This window comes from Strix uralensis, chromosome 14 (assembly GCF_047716275.1).
Source record: "Strix uralensis isolate ZFMK-TIS-50842 chromosome 14, bStrUra1, whole genome shotgun sequence".
In the NCBI taxonomy this organism is placed as follows: Eukaryota; Metazoa; Chordata; class Aves; order Strigiformes; family Strigidae; genus Strix; species Strix uralensis.
In genome coordinates this window covers 13,880,371-13,901,114 of record NC_133985.1, presented here as the reverse complement: position 1 = coordinate 13,901,114, position 20,744 = coordinate 13,880,371, and the positions used below count along the sequence as shown (strand labels likewise).

Genomic DNA, 20,744 nt, shown 5'->3' with positions numbered 1-20,744 from the left:
TAAAGCATCTCCATCATAAAAAAAACCCCATGAACTTCATGGGAGAAAAGGAGAGACCATTCATGAAATTTGAGGAAGTTATTGTCCATCTCTCAAACGTAATTATGATCCTTCTCTTCTACCTCAAGTGGAAAAACTTGGAAGTCTTTGAAAAAGTAAACTTCTACAGAAATAAAGGCTTAACTCTCCCCATCTATCATAACCATCCCTAACTCATCAGCTTCAAGCAACTGGAAGGAGGAGGAAACTAACAAATATTTACAAGACACTACAGACCAGCATTTCTAGCAAAAAAAAGACCACCCAAAAGCTCCCCAAAAGTCTGTTCTTGAAAGTGAGCTAAGTCAGCTCATAGTTGTACAAGAAGGAGATTATACACCTTTGTAACATCTCTCACAGGCACCATGAAATCAACTTTTTAAGCAGTCGAGGACTGTGTAAAAAATTATTCTGCCTTGAACCACTTATCATTCTGAATGGCTCTCAGAGTGGGAATTATTCAGGGAAAAGTCTGTCTTCCCTGCATTTACCCAGACTTAACATTTTTATGCTTATGTAATAGCACAAGCATGACTATTATTTAGGACTTCTGTGGTTGCTATTACTGTGATTTAATGACAATGAAAACCTAGTGGCCACATACTATTTTATGGTGTACCGTACAAACAATAGGGGAAGTATTTGATTTTCTCATATGCCAGGAAGAACCACCAATGACATTCAGATTGCTCAAATTCTTCTCAATGTTACATGTGCTCAGGAAGTCAATAGAAACTGTGTATGCATAAGCCTGATGGCACTGAGCACCAGACATGACTGTAAAGCTGTAAAGATAAGGTTGCAAAAATGCAGAATAACTGCATTATACACGAAGATAAGCAATGTTTAAAGAGGATTTGGCAAGACCATTCTACTCAGCACTACTGAATATTTGAGGCAAAGTTGCACGTGTGGTAATGAAGAAAGCGAAGTAACCTACTGCTAGTACACCAAATTTTGAGAAGCCAGAATGGATTAAATAAATAATAATGAAGGGTTGTCCTTCACAATCACAGCATGATTAACAGCTGAATGATGGAAATGTTATATATCAGCTAGTATTACTAAATAAGTTTATTACAAATTTATTAGAAAACCCTAATTTGGTGCCACTCAATAAAAACATCCTTCCTTTTGTACATTTATTGGTAATTAAGGTTTCTTTAAGTTAAACAATCAGTTTCTATTAAAAACTCAAGGAGTTTGTTTTTACCAACTGAAAAAAACAAAAAAAAGTTTTAGGATCTTTATGTATTATTTTTATGTTTAGCTGGTATTATTTCTGATAGAACAGTGAAAAAACAAAAACATTAAATAAGAAAGATCTCTGCTTTCTACCAGACTCAAGCTTTTCTTTGAACAAATAATCTCCAATTCTACAGAACAGATCTTATTATTGAATTTTACACATGCTAAATTAATTCGATTAAAAATCACATAAAAATTATAACTACCTGCTCTCTAAATTTTCCTTACATCAGGAGAAACTCAGAGCTGTACTGGCAAAGCAGAGCCGTTTGCCTTTGCAGTGTAGAGAGCAGCTGTGTAAAACCAAGCTGTGTTGCTGCAGATATTGCTGAATTCTGGACAATCATGAACTGACAGCACAGGCTGCAGGTAGGACACCAGTGGGACTGCTTTTGCTTTTTCCTGATAAACTGTATTAAGAGTTTAAATGCTCAATTAATCCTTTCCAGACAAGTTTAAAATTCCCAGTTTCTACTCCAAGTCATCATGTGCAAGGTTGTTTCAAAGACTCCCAAAACAGTATAAGCTCTCACAGCTTTTATTGCAATAATTAACACCCCCCAGCTATTTGACAAAGGCATAAATCATTCTGAATGCTTGGATAAAGGAAAATATACTGAAGTATCTCCAGAAAATGGTACTGTTAAAAACACGTGATCATCTGAAATCACAAGGCCAGGGTTCTCTATGCCCGTCTCCACCCAATGCAGTGCTCTTTCTGTATTGTGAAAATATATGTGAAACCAGAACAAGTGACGAAATAAAGCCAGTTTGTACTAACAAAAATTAAGACCTTCTTACGACCAGCACCGACCTGACTGAGAACGGAGCACACAGAGCTGGATTTATGCCTTTCTTAAGAGTTAAAAATCTCTGTTCACTTGGCACTGACCCCAAGCAGCAGCTCTGAAGCCCTGGGTACGATGAAGACTCCTGCAGTGCAGTGTCTTCTTTCCCACCAGGTGTATACTACATGGAATATGAGCTATTTGCTGCAGTAGGTTATCACATACTTTTAGTTTAATACAGTAAAATGGTACTGTGAGGTGCAACAGAAGAACATGCTGATTGTATTTGGTGAACATTAGCAATATTTAAAAGCTATTTGCTCTATAGTGTTTTACCTGTTCAGGAGGTGATCCACTGCTGCATAGAAATAGCTGCCAAATATGCATTTCAATGATTAAAATGAACATTGATAAATTTATTTAATATATTAAATCTGGCCTACTGAATACACTTTCTTGCTCTTTCACTACGTCATTTTTCCCTAGTGGCTTTCAGTTTTTCTTTGGTACAAGAGACCTCAAGAAAAACATTGTTCCAAAGGCCTGTTCGTGTATTAAAATTTGCAGTCATTAACTCAAATAAGTAAGCATAAAGCAAGTATACAAGGACCATCAGCGTTGCTGCTCCAATTTACAGTAAATACAGTCGTGATTCAACAGCTCTGAGATCTTAAAAGTTTCACCATCAAGTTAGGGAAGGTCCTAAAGCTTCCCAACATACTAGAAGGCTAATAAGTGTGGTATAGTATGGGAAAGTAATCTTTTCCTGCTTCTTCCACTCCCTTTCACTGTTAAGTTCATTACTGTACAGCAGCTTTTATTATGGTCTTTACTATATGCTGAGACAGGATTTCCCTACGGTGAAACAATAAATCTTACAAACTTCAAGAAAATAAGGTGCCATAGCAATACATCATTTACTAAGCTAACCCTGAAGCATGAAGGCATTTGTACCAGAATTATAAATAACTGACATCAGACCAGTAAAACCTAACACTACTTCTTTTTGCAGCTTACTCCAAAGACATTTAGAGATGTTACCAGCTTTCCAGCACTGTTAAGGAGCATCCTTCCCCCCACACACAGGTAAAAGAAACAAGTAAATAACATAACTTGGCTCAAGACCACAGTCCAAGTCACAAATGACAGAAGAACCTAGAACTCCTGACCTGTGCTCTAAGTAGTGCTGATATGGCAAGACACAAGTTATTATTTCACAAAAGTAATGATGAGAGATGAAAGGCACTGGATAAGAAGCAGAGAATTCATCCCTCACTTCCAGCTGAATTTTCTTGTTTTTCTATTCCATGTTCTTGTTTGCTGTAAGTACTTCCACAGTTATGAAAGTTTAAAATGCCACAATAAGACGATACCTGTGGATTAGCAGGATTATTTTCATCTGACACATTTCTCACCAGGCATGTCACAGAATGAACACAAATCACAGAAATGAAAAAAGACTCAGGACAGATTTGGAGAACAGAGTTCTCATGCAGAGTGCCTGAACAGGAGATGCTCCTTAGGTTTCTTTTCCCTTTCTTAGTACTATACTGTTAAAGACACCCACCTGTGAACAGTGATATATTGTGGAAAACCAGACCATCTTCTGGTCTAAAATGGTAACTGCTGGTTTTGCAAAGCAGCACCCTATGAAAGCTGGGTGAACTCATTTATTCAAAAATTCTTTTCCACATTAAAAAAAAAAAAGTAAAATCTCTACATCAGGGCTGGTAAATCATACTATGAGTACTTCCCTATTGGTATATTATTTGTAGGAAAGTCCAAGTTTAAGTATTGTTATAATTGAAATATCAGTTTCATTAACAATAAAAACTGCTTAGGATACTTATGTTAATCTGTTTAAAGCTCTACAATGAATGCTTAATAAAGCAGTCCATAAATAGAAGCTCTTTTCTTTCTTTTCACTCTGATTAGCATATATACTACTGGGTTGTCTGTGAACAGTTTTTATATACTTAGATACCTCTGTCCACAAAACCAAGTCCTTTAGTAATAAGAAATCTAAACAGTAAGAATCTGCCTTCACTGCAGATGGTTCATGGTTCAATTCAGGATCGTTTCACTCCATTTCATTTAGACTACCCCAGTGAAGGCGGATCTACAGAAAATAGAAGACTTACCACTTTCATGTCCTATCTTTATCTCCTTCCCATTTGATCTACTCTGTGTCCGCTCTGATGCTCCTTGAACCATGTGTGCTGATATAACTTACTACACTAGCAGAAAACTAATGCAGCAGAAAGAAAAGAGAGGCCAGCTCAGCCTCCTTGATTAGTGTGTTGAACTGGCACAGTAGAAGGCCTGGGAGCACAAAAGGTCTTGCACCCTCAGGCTCCTTCAACAGACTAACCAGTGACCACCTTGGGTTACCATTTTGCTCAAGTTTAGGACCTGCAGATGCAGGAGGAGCCAGGTGTAATGCAAATCTTGAAGCCTAGCCTTAAATCTGCAGGGAAGACAATGAACAAGAAATATAAAGCATGAATAATTTTAAACATTTTGGTTTGCCAGAGTCAAGGTATTGGAAGTCTACATTACGGACCAAGAAAATGGGTGCAAGAGAGACCCAACTTGCTGTAAACTGGAAAAACTCCCAGTCTTTGTGTGTCAATGTAGCAAAAAAAAAAAAAGATGGTAGAAAGAGCTAACATGACCTAAGTATTAGGGGTAACAGAGTAGACAGGGTGGCTGTAACACATGCTAGAACAGTAAAAGCACCCCAGAGACACACAACCACTCTGGTTACCAGCACAAGGTAAAACTCCTTTTCCATGCCTTTCTCGCTGCTGTTACCCATGCTAGCCAGAGTAAGCTAGCAGAAGCATGTTGGCACATGCTTTGGTCTCTCCTTCTGTTTGTAAATCTATCAAAAAAGGGTTAGTGCTGCAGCAGCAAAAAGCAACCTAGCAGGAAAATGGAAGACATAAGGTAACGGAGGACCCTTAGCATGTGCCACAACAAAAGATCATGCTTGAAATCACTGTGTCTGTTTAGAAAGATAGCCACAGAAAACACTGACTTTAATATTACTAATCTTAATAAAGATACAGAATAGTATTTAGCCTCCAGTACTGCATAGGATGGGGGGGGGGGACGGACGACACAGGACAGGTGTCCACCCTGCAAAAGATTAGATCTCATGCAAAGAGGGATCAAAACTTTAGGTGACAGCTATTTAAGTAAACAAAACCATTTTCTTCTAAATGATGTGACTGACATAATTGATTTGCACTTTAAGAATATACGTAGGAACAATGCTGTTCTAAATAAGTTTAAAATAAAAATCATAAAGACTGTGGACAGGGGCCACCAATGCCCACAGAGAAGGAACAGATGTCATGCATACAAGGGAGCGTAAAAAGTTCAGACATTAGAATAACATAATTTGGAGACACATAAAACTTGCAGTGTCGTAAAAAAAACTCGCTGAGTTTGCCAGTCTCGGGACTCTGAGTCACAGACCCGTTAAAATGGTGCCTAAGAGAACCAGTGAATTTCTGTCTTGAAAACTTACAAGTTTTCCAGCAAAGTATTTTTAGAATAAAAGCCCCACCTCTTGTATTAAAGTGACTGCATGATGCTACTCATGACTTATCAGCCCCTATTAGTAAATGCTGAAAAGGGAAATAAATCCCATAAAGCAAAAACATAAGCCAATAAAATGCCTTTGTACTTCAAAGGGATCCTCTTATAAAACAAAATGTCCAACTACAAAGTAAAAATGTCGACTGTGCATAAAAATGTTCTCATCAATACATTATCCCACAGCCATGCAGTCATCATCATAAACTGTACAGCTTTTTTTTAAAGTTATGTTGTATTTAAACACTGACACTGTAAAACTGCAAGAAATAGGTACAAAATCCTCAATTTAAGTTGCTGCAACAGTATTTTACTTAGCTGTCACCTTAATTTTCTGATACTATTTTAAAGGGGTGCTGCTGTTTACCTAATCTATTCAAATACTCGATGACAAAAGCACTGTAATAAAACTATTATTATTATTTTAATGCTTTGTCAAGGGTGTAACTCCACTACCTTCAGTGATATAATTGTCCATATACATTAAGTGTGCCCAAGATTTAAGTTTGCGTTATCCATATGTCCATAATAGAATTCTTTTTAAAAGAAAAAATAAAGGACATTTGGGTTAAATCAAATTAAAATAAATCCATCTGAACTCTGAGATAAGTAGAAAGTTTGCAAAGGGACTGGAAAGCAAATGCAGAAATCCTCTAGAACAAAGATAAAAATGTTTGCTTTGTTACAGTCAGCTAATGAAGGCAAACTTCCACAACTTACCTAACACTTAACTGCCTATATATAAACATCTGAATTTATTATTCCCGCACCTGTTACTATTCATAAGTACCAACAGAGGGGAGACCACCTGTGAAACTGGACAAAACTTTGAATCAACAGCACCTTAAATTTTAAGGTGGAAAGGCTAGCAGCAAAATTACCCAATCTGATCTTGAAACAACTCTCTTCCTCAACATCATTAACAGAGGATTTGGAAAACAACATTAATTTTACAAACACATAAGATACTGTAATGATCCATACTGAAATGTCACTGAGGTCATGTTCACATGGGAGGATCAGCAGTACCGGAAAGGATAAAAGACAACATCATAATGCAGTCAAACAGTTAACATCTATCATGGAAAATACGCAGTAAGGAAGGAAATAATACATATTTTCGGTGTTTCAAACAGATCGGTTAGGCATTTAATAGAACCACTTGTACCTGCAAACCCTGAAGCTGATAATAGTTCAAACTAGTAAATTAAACCAGTAATAAAGAACGGACTATGCTCTCTGGTACATTCATATTATTAAACCCTCTTAGTTTCCAAACTAGGGTGGCTGTGTCCAAACTGCCCATGGAGAAGAGCAGCTAAATCCTCCCTTGTGCTGCCGGATTGTCTGGGTGAGCATCAGCTGTCCTGAGCAAAACCACTCCACGCTGCGTTCCAGCAAGTTAACAATACGGAGGACCGTGTTCCCATGACCGGGAACAATTTTTGGCACTGTTTAGCTCCCCAGTACTGACGCAGAGGTTTGATTATCCATGTGCTTCACACTGCGGCTCTTCCTATGTATCAAGGCATATTTTCAGAATCACAACTGCGATCGTGTGTTCATAAAGTTTTTCATAAACATATGACTGTCAAGCTAAAGAAATGGCCACAGCTTGCCACGTACTTGGCACCAAAAGTTGCGCTGAAGACATGGTTCTGTAGACTGGAGGCAATTAGCTATGGTGATACAGATGGCAGATCAGAGAGGGGACACCGCTGTGTGAAACTGCACTTCCCAAGCACTTTAAAGCAAATTTCACTGCCAGCCTTGCCTCTACCACTCTCTCACCAAATCTCCTTGCTGCTGCCTCCTCATCTCTCTCCCCAACGCTCTCCCAACCCTAGTAATCAGAAAATAAAAACAAACAGTGAGTAGAACTCACTGGCTAAAATGGAGGTCTTTGTTTATCTGAAGAGAATCTCTCAACTCCATATTTTTAATAACCTTCTACAAAAATCTTCATTTTAAATCAATAATTCTTTGACTATGCTTCTCATCTTGTATTTCAATCAGAAAGTGACACTGAACTGAGCTGGAAGCCGCAGTACCAAGCACACCCAAATTTCTTGCCCCCTCTGATCAGATGCAATCATCTGCCAGTTCATGATCTAATGTTTAATACTAACATTAACTGGAGGGAAAAAGAGGACTTAAGAATAAGTGAGAGTGGCCTCTCTTGAAAAATAATTACATAAAAAACAGCACAAAGTTTTAGTACAAAGGCTACATTTAGATATTGCTGCAGTACCAGCAATAGTAGAAGACTTTAAACCTTGTTTAAAGGTTAACAACAGCAGTTGCAGCAATTCTACAAAATGCAGATTCAGGAGTTGTCAGGAGATCAACTCTCCGCTGTTCCTTTTCAAAGTTCACGTTCTAAGCATCATATTGAAGGTCATATAATCACTTTTCAAACCAAAGCAATAGCCAAAAGAATAGCAAAGACTATTTATTTCAGACAGTAACATACCACTTGATTTTGAACAACGCAGACATTTGATCATTTATTTTAAACCCCATTGCATGACTGAATAATCCAGATGAGCACATGATCTCAGAAACTCTGGGCAACTCATGCAGCAGTGCATGAACGAGGAAAAGCAGCTTTGCTACCTTCCTTGGAACCATTTATATTTTCTTATGTTACTGACACTTTGTATTTTTACCCAAATCTTGAAAAAAATCCACTCCACAATTAAGAAACTTCGTCAGGTATGTCATTAGTTTTTCCAGTATCTAAGCTAAAATTGGGAGTAGAGCAACAGAGAAAGAAATTTCTTAATGGTATAACTGTGAACACAATTTTCTAGGTCTGATCTAAATACACATTTTTAAAGCTACAGTCACTGTTCTGAGTCAAGAAGCATCCCTAATGGCAAAATGTACATTCCTTGAGAGATGCAGATAGCTTAGGTTGCCAGGAGTGCAATATTGTAAGAGAGAATATTTGTGAGAGAAACTCGCCTGAGAACTACCCCAGAAGCAGGCTTTCCTCAACAGATACAAATGCCTGAATTCTCTTCAGTGAGGATCCTTTGGCAAACATCCTTAGATTGGGTACCCGATAGGGTTCTGCTTCACTCTCTACACAGAATTTTCCGTCGCTCTTTGCTTTTACGGGGGTTGGAGTCCAGATTATAACCTCCTGCACCTTTCCCTGCAGAAGCGGACTCTATTAATGAGAGTGGCCTTTCACCTCTCTTGCATGCAATTTCAGAAAGTCAGCAAAAACTGAGCTGGGGGAGGGAGAAGTCTGAAGAGAAGTCCATCCAAAAGCAGTGCAGATATAATTGTGATAATAAACATTGCGACATCTCACTTCTTGGTGCCCAACTCCCAAACTGCAACCTGCAACCCTCTGTTACAAAGCATGGGACACGCTGGGTACTCTAGCTTAGAAAAGAATTCAAACTAGCCTGCATACAGGAGGTCAAGTGAGTAACTTAGTCAACGAGAAAAGAGTGTAAAAAGAAAGATGTAACTTGTATGGTGTCCTTTACCAGGACTTAGACCCCTAACTTCAGGTGATGTGAAGGTGCTTGGGTCAGATCATGATTCTCAAAATCTCCTAGAGGCAACTAAGGGTTCCTTTTTTGAAAAACGAGTGAGGCTTTTCCCTGAAAACCCAGTAAAAATAGAAGGTAACAGCAGTACCTCTTTCTTACCAGAATCCTAAAGAATAGGAATAGTTCAAAAGTTAGAACCAGGTGCTGCTGAAAACGTTTCATGTGCAGATTCACTGGGAGAAAAAAAGATTTGACACACTTAGGTCCCTAGATCTCCATTCTTCAAAGCAGTCCCCTAACAGCCTGATGTCCAGCTGTCAACACCCTGTTCTGGTGAATGAGAGACGTAGGCTGAAAAATCGAGGTTGAGAAAAGTACCTGCTGTTATAAAATGGGGAGAAGAACAGCTTCTCTTCTTCCTCTGACATGTTTATAAACCAAAGCACCCAAGGCTGCTTGTTTTTGCAGAGCTGAGGGTTTTTTTAAGCATTTCTCATGCTGCTTTGATAGAGAAATACTTAGGGATCCTGTTAGGCCTCTTTATTCCTCAAATAACACAGTGGCCCTTTTTGGGGCTCCTTTGCCTAAACAAACTCAGATTTTTCTTTTCCACGAGCAATGCCCACCACAGCAGCTGCTATGTCAGCTTAGGAGAAAGGACAGGAGATTAGCTACCCTCTGATTAGTAAAAGGTGACCTATTCTACTTTAAAACTACGACACATTGGCAAAGCAACAGCAGAAAGGCAAACCCAGCTACTGCCCATATTTTAATTGCTCTGGAAAAGAAATGAACACAATACATTCTCCAGGGGGATCAATCACGGCAGTGTAATTAGTTCAAATGAGAAGCACTAACAGATTTTTAGGGAATGAAAGGATTTTTGTGTGATGGCAAAAGACGTATCAGACTCAGCGGGGTCATTGAGCAATGGTATTCCTCTATTTGGACTACGTTTGCTATCACAGTTTGAAAGAAGCAGGACAGCTGATGACTGGGAGAAGTATGATGCAATGTACTTACACCAAATGTTAACAAAGCCACTTGCCAAGTTCTTCTTCCCCAAAACAGCTTCTACCAGTAAATATCTATTTAAATCACAAGGAAAAAAAAAATCTTTGTCTGCACTATGATTTTTCCTACTGCAAACATACAAACAAATTGAACACTGGAGAAGGCAAATCATGGCAACACTACAAGACACTATTTTTTTTTTTGTTGCTTATAAATGTACGTGCTGCTTGTAGCCTAGCAACAAAAGCAGCAGTCTGTGTTAAATGGATAGAGCCTGCTGCTGGGGCTCTCTCCTCAAAACAGCAGCCATCTTTGGCGTGTAACTTGACGAGAGATTTCATCATTCTGCATTAAAGCTACCTCCAGATGTTAGAGGTTGCTGCAGCCAGCTCAGCGGTGTTGCCTTTCAATTTGCCACCTCTTCTCCCATCGCATGAGGTATATTGCAGAGACACGTCACATGCTCACTTCATCTCTTCATTAAGAAGAATAAAGATTCTTTGCTAAAAAGGGTTAGTGCAAGCTCTTATTTTATTTCAGTCCTGATTGCTGCAAGCTTGTCTCTGTTCCTTATTTTTTAACCCCCCCCTGTTAAACTGAAGTAGGATTATCTGGCTCTACCCAGTCATGTTCATGGCCCTCTTCTGTAGGTTTTCACTATTTCATATATCTTTTTCTTATAGGATCCATACAGATGTTTTTTTTTAAATGAACATTGGTACAAAGCCAGTATTCACCCCCTCCAGTGCCCGCTATAATCACATATTATTTATAATTCAATAAATTAAAAAAAAATCAATACTCATAATTAAAATCCTTGCCTCTGGCTACCAAGGGTCTGACCTCCAAGTTCGTGTTGTGTTCCTCCCCTGGAAAGGGCGATCCCCCAGCAGGGAGGCTGGTTCCTGCAGGCCTGGGTCTCTGTCGCTGCCACGCACCCCCCTGTGACACAGAGCCCACGCTCAGGTGACAACTCGTGGTCAGGGGAGATTTGGGGAGCGGGTGGGGAAGCAGCGAGGGAGGTGGGAGGGGAGGGCTGTGGGGGTCCAGGCAGCACCTCTCCAGGAGAGGGGGGACCTGCCAGGACACCACCTCTGCTGCCACTGAGGGGATGCGGTAACACATGGGGCTGGGACCCTACAGAGGGGACAGGGGTGACACACGGGTTTGGGCCCCTAGGGGGGGATGGGGTGACACACGGGTCTGGGGTGACACACGGGTCTGGGCCCCTGCGGAGGGGACGGGGGTGACACGCAGATCAAGGCCTCTGCAGGGGCCACAGAGGTGACAGACAGGTCTGGGCCCCTGTGGAGGGGACGGGGGTGACACGCGGGATTGGGCCTGTGGGGGAAGGAAGGACGGGGGTGACAAGCGGGGCTGGTCCCCTGCGGAGGGGACCGGGGTGGCAGATGGGGACGGACGGGGGTGACAGGCGGGGCTGGGCCCCCGCGGAGGGCACCGGTATGGCACTGGGGGTGGCACTGGGGGTGACTCCGGCGCTGGCTCCTCCGCCCGCTCCCCGGCCCTCGGCCCAGCCCCACGGGGGTCCCGAGCTGTAGGGACACCCCTGCCCGGTCCCGGCGCCGGTACTCACCGCGGCCGCCGCGCGCTGCCGGCTCCGCGCCGCCCCTCGCCCCGCTGCCCGGAAGAGGGGCCGAGGCAGGCGGTCGGGCCGCCCCGCTCCGCGTCGCTCCGCCCTGGCGGGGCCGGGCCGGGCCGGGCCGGGGGGCGGCGGTCCCGCTGGAGCCGGCACGGGGCTGCCGGTCCGCCCGCCCTCCGCCTCCCTCCGGGAGTCCCGAGGAGGCCCGGGGTGACCCGGCGGCCCCAGCACCCCGGGCTGCCTCGGGAGCGGCGCTGCCGCCGCTGAGCGCCCTTCGCGCTGTGGGGGCAGCTCAGGCCTGAAGTTACAGTTAGTGAAAGAAAAGCTGTCGGAGTGTGACTGAGCTATCGGGAGCGTTACTGGCCACCTCCGTAGCGGGACAGCGATGCCCGGGTCGGGGACAGACGGGTCGTCGGTCACTAGTGAGAGCCGCTGGCGGAGGAGGACAGCCGGTGGCCCCAAGGCAGCCGGGGACGGCGAGAATGGCTTTCTCCTGGCTTTCTCATGTTCATCACTCCCGCTTTAATATGTACTGCAGAAAACAGCCAGCAGTGGGGAAATGTTCGTAGCAAACCACAGTGAAAGAACCCTTAGAAAAAGAATTTACTCTTAGGCCCTAACCCTAAGAAAAAAAAGTAATAAAACAATGCACTCCTATGAAATCTGTTCCAGCTGATGAGAATTTTCTTGTGTAAGGTGCCTAAAAAATGTCAACTAAACACAGGTCCTTGATTTTGTTGGAAGGCTGAGAATGGATTTCAGAGCATTTATTTCCTTTTAGTAACTATAGTCAATCCACATTTTATCTTTATAGCATCCAATAGCTTCTCTCTTTGGCATTAGATGTACAATCATGTGATATTTAATAAAAATAGTAGGGACACTCAATTACACTGTTTATGTTCTTTCTCCAGCCTGGCTTCCTGATGAACATGGTGATAGACACACAAACTAGATTCCTAACACACCTTTCAGGAATCAGCACATCAATGCTTAAGTCTGATAGTGTTACAAGTCAGCAACACATGAGCTGGTCTTATCCCATAACCAATGCTGAGTCTTCTGGGAATGTGGTAAAATGTGTTCAGATACAGCAGTGCTGCATCCCCTGTACAGCCTGCAAACGGTGCTAGTTTACTGCTTTGATGGACCAGAAAAACTTGCCAACACACAGAGGCCGATTGCAACTACTGTCTATAACCCAGTCCAGTTCCTCCAAGGTCTTCTGTTAAAATTCTCTTTGTAACAACGCTGCTCTGTCTACAGGTCTCACCCCTGAAGGGGTGGCAGCTCTGTATGCAGAGCAATCCTACTCAAACACTTTAAATATGGGGCTGGCAAGCTCTGACCTCCCTGTCACTGCTTGTTGCAGGATGCTAAATGGGAATTTTATATTAAAAAGCCAGAACTCTCCCCAGGTATTAAGTGTTTGTGGAGATGAACTTACTGGTGAAATCTTTGCTGCTATAACTCAATCTCTGTGAAAAATTGGATTTTTTTTTTTTCATAAAACCATAATTGTGTAGGCTGGAGTTTGTTTTCAGCTCTTAACTAGCCTACTCAGTTTATGATTTTCAATGAAAAGTTAAGATTCAACTTTCGTTCTGACTCAGACACATCAAATCTCAGTGTCCACCTATCTGTTTCCCCTGTGGCTCCACAACTTAGCTCTTACAGATATATATATGACAATTGCAGGTGCAAATATACCAGGTGAGATTCTACCATGAAGGAGTAAAAACTGCCACTGATACCCTTACACTGCATTTTTCTTATACAACAAAATTTTTTCACAATTTATGTACTTTACTGCTAGTGTCTTCAGTTCTTTTTAATCTTGTCAGGCAGACCCTAGTCTCCACGACCACTGACAGATCCAACGATGAATACATCTTTGATGATATCCAGCCCTAACACTTGTTGCTAAAAACATTGCGATGACTGAGCAGGAAAGACATCTCATTCAGAAAATGGAGACAGCTGGATGTTGTGCCTAGAAATAAGTTAGTTGTTGGTGGCTATAACTAGTACTGTGGTTTACATTCTGAGGACTAAAGTCTTTTGCCTCTAATAATTTTCTTATATGCCAAAGGTACTAACTTTTAATCAGCTTTAAAACTACACATGGTCTTTTCTGGACATTACAATAGAAACTCTGCTTGCAGACTCTTTAATGTAAATGTATTAATACCTAAATTTTTTCTCTGAGTTGCTACATGGAAAGCTGTGTTCATTCCTCGAGTTAATCATTTGCTCTATACTCAGTGCAGATGGTTTTGAACAGCTATGTAACTCCTCTTTCACTTGACTAGTCATTCCTCCCATTGCTGAGAAACAAATCTGATTTTTTGCCATGAATCCTGAAAAGTCTTTAGATGGCTCTGACCAACCAACAACAATTGCTCATAAGCCACAAAACTGGAAGGCAAATGGGTGAATATGGGTAGTCACAAAGAATATCTAACCTCCGGCCACATGTGTTTCTTCATCTGCATTGATTTTCATGCTAAAATGTTTTTGGCTGTATTAAAAAATGCAGCGTCCAGGAGGATGTGCCAGCTTTCAGATCCAGATGTGTGTTTTGGCCTGCTCCTGTTTCCATTCTGCGGTGAGACCTGGTGTACCGTCAGGTGGGTGGGCTGGAGGGGCTGCCATGGTCTCCAGCCAGCTCTCTGCCTTGGAGGATCAGGAGGAACAGACCCCAGAATGTCATTTTGAGCGTACTGATCTCCAGCTGAATATTGCGGATTTGTTCTTCAAAAGTTCTGGTCGCCCAAAAAGACCCCTACACTGACAGTCCCGTGCGATCAATCCATGCAGCTTAGTCAGTGCACAATTTGTAAGCTCAAGTGGTTCATGCAGAGTGTAGCATCTTGCTGGTTAAATTACAGTGCAAGTACTAATGGTACATACAGAAAGCATGAACCTAGAGACTACGGCTGGATTAATCAAATAAGCCCTACCTCAGCTCATGTTGAAGCATTCGGTTCATTTGCCTTATTTCCCAAGGAATGTATTAATAAGCCTCCTGCAAGCCTCCACATGTACACTCAGTCCTTTACATTTGTTGAACTAGGGATGAATTTAACCATCTGCATGTTTCCACCTGGAAGAATTCCCGGACTATTACAGGGCAAATTCTTCCCTATGCTGACCACAAAAGGAGGATTTCTGTTCCTTTACAGTTACTGCTTCCTCTAAGAAATGAGATTTACTGTATTTGCTTTCCTCAAGCTTTCCTGTATGCATAATATTTACATTGGACATTAATGCTTTTTATGTTTTTTACCATTCCAATTTGGCACTGGGAATCAACTGAGAATGCTGCACATTGCTTTTATTAACATAAAATGTCCAGTAAGTGGCACTGCAGGACCAGCTTTTCCACGTGCAGTCAACGAGAGTAAAGGCAAGTGTGAGATATGTCAAGATATTTCTGCTCCATGAAAAAAAAAGTAGTTGTAGAGCAGGTGGGAAATGATGTGTGGTGACGGCCCTGAAGGTGCAGTGCAAGGAACTGGGGTGTATTCAGCTGCTGGCTGCGGAAGATGGTGTTAGGAACTGGCCTTGGCACCAAGCTGGCTGTTATCAGGGGTTTGACAGAAGAAACCAGCAACATTTCTGGGAACTCTTCATTAGCACTCGAGGGGAGGTGCCTGTGAAGGCTTTGTGCTTCGTTTTGCTATCAGGAGCGGAATACCGGGTGAGGTGAGCCATGTATATACAGCATTTCCTATGGTCTACTGACTTACTGTACATTAATTTTATGTAGAAAATCCAAACCCCAGACTGGAAGGGACGTCAGTACAGTCTGAGGAGTGTCCATAGAGTCAACGATTGTTTCTGTAAATAAGTTAGGGACTTTGGAGAGTCTGTGTCAGTGTATCAGAAACCACCACCCTGTTTTCCCAGTCTCAGCTAACAATGAATAAACTATTATCAAGGGAAATTTGGTCAAACAGACAAGTAACACTACACTTTTTGGCAATATAAACTGTAATGAAACCCTTATATAAGCTGATAGAGGATTGCTTGCAAAATCAGTTAAAGGTTTTGGCTCCATCTGCAATATTTGAACCAAATTTTAGGTTACTCATGCCATACTGTGCCAAGGTAAATTGATGCATACTCAATTTTCCTATTTATTTAGATGCATAGTTATATCTGATAAGACTGGAAGGGAATGAACATGAAAAGCCAATCTGTATTTAGAAAGGACATAAAGCTATGTTTAAGGGGATAACACGCCTTTCAAGGGGATTAGGAAGCCATTTCCTCTATGATGGGGCTATTTTATAAATGTCTCTTGTGGGATCATTCATGCCCTGAAGCATCTGTGCCAGCTGCTGTCAGCAACAAGACTCTTGACTAGTCAGACTGATCTGTGCTGTCAATATGCAGCAATGGATGTAGCATGGGGGCAAGAGCAGGTATAGCACCATCACGTATGGCACAGGGAACAGCCACAGTGTCTCAACACTGCTTCAACCAGGCCTGACAAATTTTTTTCATCATCCTCTAGGGACCAGCTATCACTGACTCCTAATAATTTCACCTCCTGAGTCTTTCCAATGGCTTTTGAAAATAGCAATTAAAACTATGCACTCTCAAATGTTTCTTCCTGCAACAACATGGGATGGTGCTTGATAACCTCTGACAGCATGCAGAAGCAGAAGATAACACACAAGAGTATGCCACAACAACACGGGAAGGCGTGTGGCAATACGAGCAAACAGGTGAGAACAAGATGTGGCAGCACAACATATGATGAAACAAGATACCTCAGGACGACTCAGAATAGCGTACAACATGCCACAACATGCAATAGCATGCAACAGCACAAACAGCATGGAACAGCACTTGACACCATGCCATCGCATGATAGATATACCCAGAAAGCCGATAGAAATGCCTAGAGAGCAGGAAGTTCCTAGAAAATTATGGACAATGTCTAGAAAACCATGGGAAATTCCTAGAAAGCTACAGGGAACTCCTGGAAAATTATGGGAAAATCTTAGACAGCAGTATTGAATTCCTAGACAGCTTGGGGGGGTGGGGGGGTGGGGTGTGCTCCAGGAAAGCAAAATGTGAATTCTGAGAAAGTTGGCTACAAATTGCTAGAAAGCTGGAGGGAATTTCCTATGGAGCAAGGAGGAATTGCTGTAAAGCAATGGAGGAATCCTAGAAAGAAATGAACAGTTCCTGGAAAGCTGTGGGAAATTTCTAAAGGGCAGAAGGGAACTCCTAGAAAGCAGAAGGCAATTCCTATAAATAGTACACACTTACTAGAAAGCATCAGGGAAATTTCTAGAAGAGCATTAGGGATTTCTAAAGAGCAGCTGGAAATTCCTAGAAAGCAAATGTAAATTCCTAGTAAGGTGAAAGAAATACTTGCAAAGCAATAGAAAGGTTTCCTAGAAAGCAATATGAAATCTCCTGAACGGTGGGTGGTAATTCCTAGAAAGCTGGAGGGGACATTCTCAGAGGAAAATCCTAGAAAGGCATGTGAAATTCCTAAGAAGATGTAGAATAATGCAAGAAAGTCAGTGGAAAAATCCTGGTTGAGCTGTACATCCTGTAGTTCCTAAAGACCTGGGGGAAGCTCTTAGAAAGTAATGCTGAGAAAAGCAGAGGAGAAAAATCTATAGAGTGGGGAAGAAAGTGAAGACAGAAAGTAGATAGGATGAGATACCATAGCCTTTCCCAAAGTGTAACTTGTACCTACAAGACATCCCTAATTTTAATGTCTCCTAAATGTAGAGGGTAAGTTTAATGAACTGAAGAAGAGACACTGAATACCTGTGTTGGCGGAGCTGAGCCCTAGCATGCACCAAGCCCAGCTCTGGGCAGCTGAGCTTTGTGGGAAGGGATCAGGGGGAACTTGCTGACTTGGAAGGCCCCTGACCTTGAGACAGATTTTGACAAGTGGATGATGAAACTCAGGGAACATTTCCAGCCTGAGAGAGTACTATCTGTTAGAGACTGTCACAGCAACACAGGGCAGGGACAAGCCAAGGGCATCAAGGCAGGCTGCAAAGAGGGACGTGTTGCCTATGCTGCTGGAATGAAACAGTCCTGCCTGATGTGGTAAAACAGGCACAGAGGCTGGAACAGGAAAACAGATCCAGATGAGCTAGGGTGAAAGTGAATTTGGGTTTGTATCATAGTTTGGGGTAATACAGTCAGATCCCTGCTTTTTTCAAAAGTTCAAATGAAAGTTGTGGCAGGAGGAGTGAAGCAGCCCAAAGTTTAGACCTTGGTGTGGATTCTTGTTTGGAATATTGTTCCAGTGTTTTAACTTTATGTTTCTGACTGCCATCAGGCCCAGACTGGGTGATTTGGAAAGGACTTTGACAATCTTGCCTCCAAGAACAATTTAATCCCAGAACCTGAAGGTGAGACTCTGGGTTGATACAGCTGCAACACCACAACGGCAGCAGGACTGTCTGGGGAGCTGCAGAGGGGAAAATGCTGCCTGAGACAGCAGAGCTGCAGGACTGGGACATCTGGAGTGGTCTAGACATTGCTGGACTGCTGGTTGACCCTGTCAATTGTAGCTGGACCTGCTGCGCTACTGCGTGGGCACCGTGGGGCTGCCCCCCTTGCAGAGAGCCCAGGCTGGGTGTCCCTGGCAGAGCTGCCCGCTCCTGTGACTCCCTGCAGCACCGGTGTGAAATGCTTCTGTCAGTCTTCACTACGAGCAAGAAGTGATGCTTTGTGCAGTATCAGCTTCGATTTTTTTGGTAAGTACTAGTTTAATTATCTTTAATTCAAGGATTTGTAGCCTGATGATGGAAGGGCTCTGGAGCCTGACCATACTGGATGTGCAATAATGTGGACTTAATAATCAACTGTAGTACAAACTACTGCTCACTTGCTCCACTAACCCTTAGGGGCAATGGGCTCCTGCAGGTACTGAGCACACTCTTCATTGTCACACGTCCTGCACCAGAAAACCACAAAAATCTGCTGGTAGAAGGTAAAGAGTTCTTCTCCATCCATCAATCAGGTGCTGTGTTAGCATATGGGGAAGGATCCATTTTGTGCTGGCACGCAGCTCAGGAGTAAATCTGTAACACCAGTTTAGGAGGGGAGAGTGCCACCTACCAAGCCATCTGCTAAGAAAATTATCTGCAGTTTCATCCACTCTTGCTAGAAATCACTGTAGCACTCATCTGTGAGGAGTTTTGCTGCTAATACATCTATTTGTATTCTTTTTATCCATCCACTCAGAATTAATTATTTCTCAGATTAATTTCATTCTAATGAATCATTCTGTATTACTGGCTTTATTTAATTTCTGAGATACTAACTAATATGTCAAAGCCATCTTTAACATTGAAAGTGCTGTCATTTTTTCCGTGACTTTTCTTTTGATTCATATATTCAACTCCAATTTTTCTGAGGGCCTAAAATGTCTGTCCAATGCAGAGTGAAAGAAAAAAATGCAAGCTCTACAGTATTAAAAAAAATATGCATATGTAAATAAAGCATAAATTGGGAGGCAATGGCCCAGTCTGTATTTTTGTGTTGACTTACTAGTTTATGTGCTATTTCATATAGTAGGTCCTCAGCAATCAGCTGCGTAGTGTTTTTATATGCATGGATTAGAATATAAAATTCAGCAGTACATTGAGTGTCTACATTTGTCAGTGAAATGATCAGAAATTTTGAGATATTTTGTATTTGTTGGGTTAGATTAGGTTTTAAAGAAGGGGTCTTATTGGTTTGCTGTGGATTTCCTGGCACTGTTCTGTCGTGCCACAGGGACGAGGCAGTCGGAGGAAGCGTTTTTTTTTTTTCTTAGAGCTCTCCTCTCCTCTCAGTTCTAATTTATTCTCATTATCCTTTGCAGTTTGGCTCTCTACCCACTCTGGAGGGAAGTGTTGGCAGGGCAGTAATTCCTCTCCTACCCCATATGTGTGGCAGATGGAAATCCCAGAAAGAGAAGGGGGGAAATCTTAGGCTTCCCTGATTGAGCGATTTCCAGGCTGATTTAAGATCCAGTAACGGCCTTTGGTTTGACGGAGCAGGTCGAGCTGTGAGAGGAAGGGTCACTCCAAGTGTTCATTGTGGAAAACTTTTCTTTCTCTGCTCCTGTGGGAGTGAGGGGGTGGAACTGGAAAAACCCCATAAAAAGTCACTGCATAAGCTCTGTTGATTAAATAACACGGTTATTGGCAGCATCACACCGAGCTTAAATTACCCATGGCTCCTGCGTGGCAGGAGGCTGGGGACTGTTTAGATGACAGCTTCTGCTTGGATCCCTGGCCACGGGCTTGGTATTTCCTTTTTTCCTGTCTTCCACTTCTCTCCAAAATAGCCATTTTGCTGTAAAATCTGGGGGGTTACAGCTGAAACCAACCAGCTTTGCTCTGGGTTTGGACTGCAAATGTAGAGAGGGATCCTGGTGAGGGAGCAAAGGGGGAACAGAACCTGAACGGGCTCTGAGCAGGAGCAGGGATGGGAGGGGAACACTGCTCTTTTCCCTTTACAAACAACCCAATTATGATTTTCCACCACTCCTAAAGCTTCTGTGTGCAGAACTCTGCAGACATGGGGCTGCTGCCTGATCGCCCACAGAGCCAAAATCCTTTCTGCAGGCTTCCTCCACTGTGGCCCAGGGATGGAGGTGAGCTGTCCCAGCTGGGACCGGGGCTGCCCTCCAACTGTTGAGCATCAGTGTATCAGGGAGGGGAGATGCCAGAGCAGCAGCAGTGTCTGGTCCTGCCTCGTGAGCACCCCACAGCCAGTGCATGAGCTCCAGATCCCGGGAACCAGTAGCACTGCCCAACAAATCCTTCCCATTTACACCCTTCTTGGATTACCCTTTGTGTCCAGCCCTGCTGCTGTCTGAATTAGCTGCCTCAAACGAGTCATTTAAATTCAGACTTTCACACATGGTGTTTCTGTTTGGGCTTTTTTCCTTTTCCCTGTCAGTGT

General features: G+C 42.5%; 1 protein-coding gene across 8 annotated transcripts in view; it reads right to left on the bottom strand.

Annotated features, from left to right (window-relative positions):
* The window catches only part of SFXN1 (sideroflexin 1), a 47,648-nt gene that overhangs the window by 16,750 nt on the left and 10,154 nt on the right, over positions 1-20,744 (bottom strand). Inside the window, exons 1-2 of one of the 8 annotated variants that reach the window (XM_074883882.1) lie at positions 11,796-11,906; positions 11,023-11,143 (exon numbers count right to left, since the gene is read on the bottom strand). The exons of 2 other annotated variants lie outside the window; for them this stretch is intronic. The gene's annotated coding sequence lies outside the window, so the exon portion shown is untranslated. Of the gene's footprint in view, positions 1-10,210; positions 10,276-11,022; positions 11,486-11,795; positions 11,907-20,744 lie in introns of those variants that run through there. 5 more of the 8 variants (XM_074883889.1, XM_074883884.1, XM_074883885.1 and 2 more) reach the window with 5 other exon arrangements.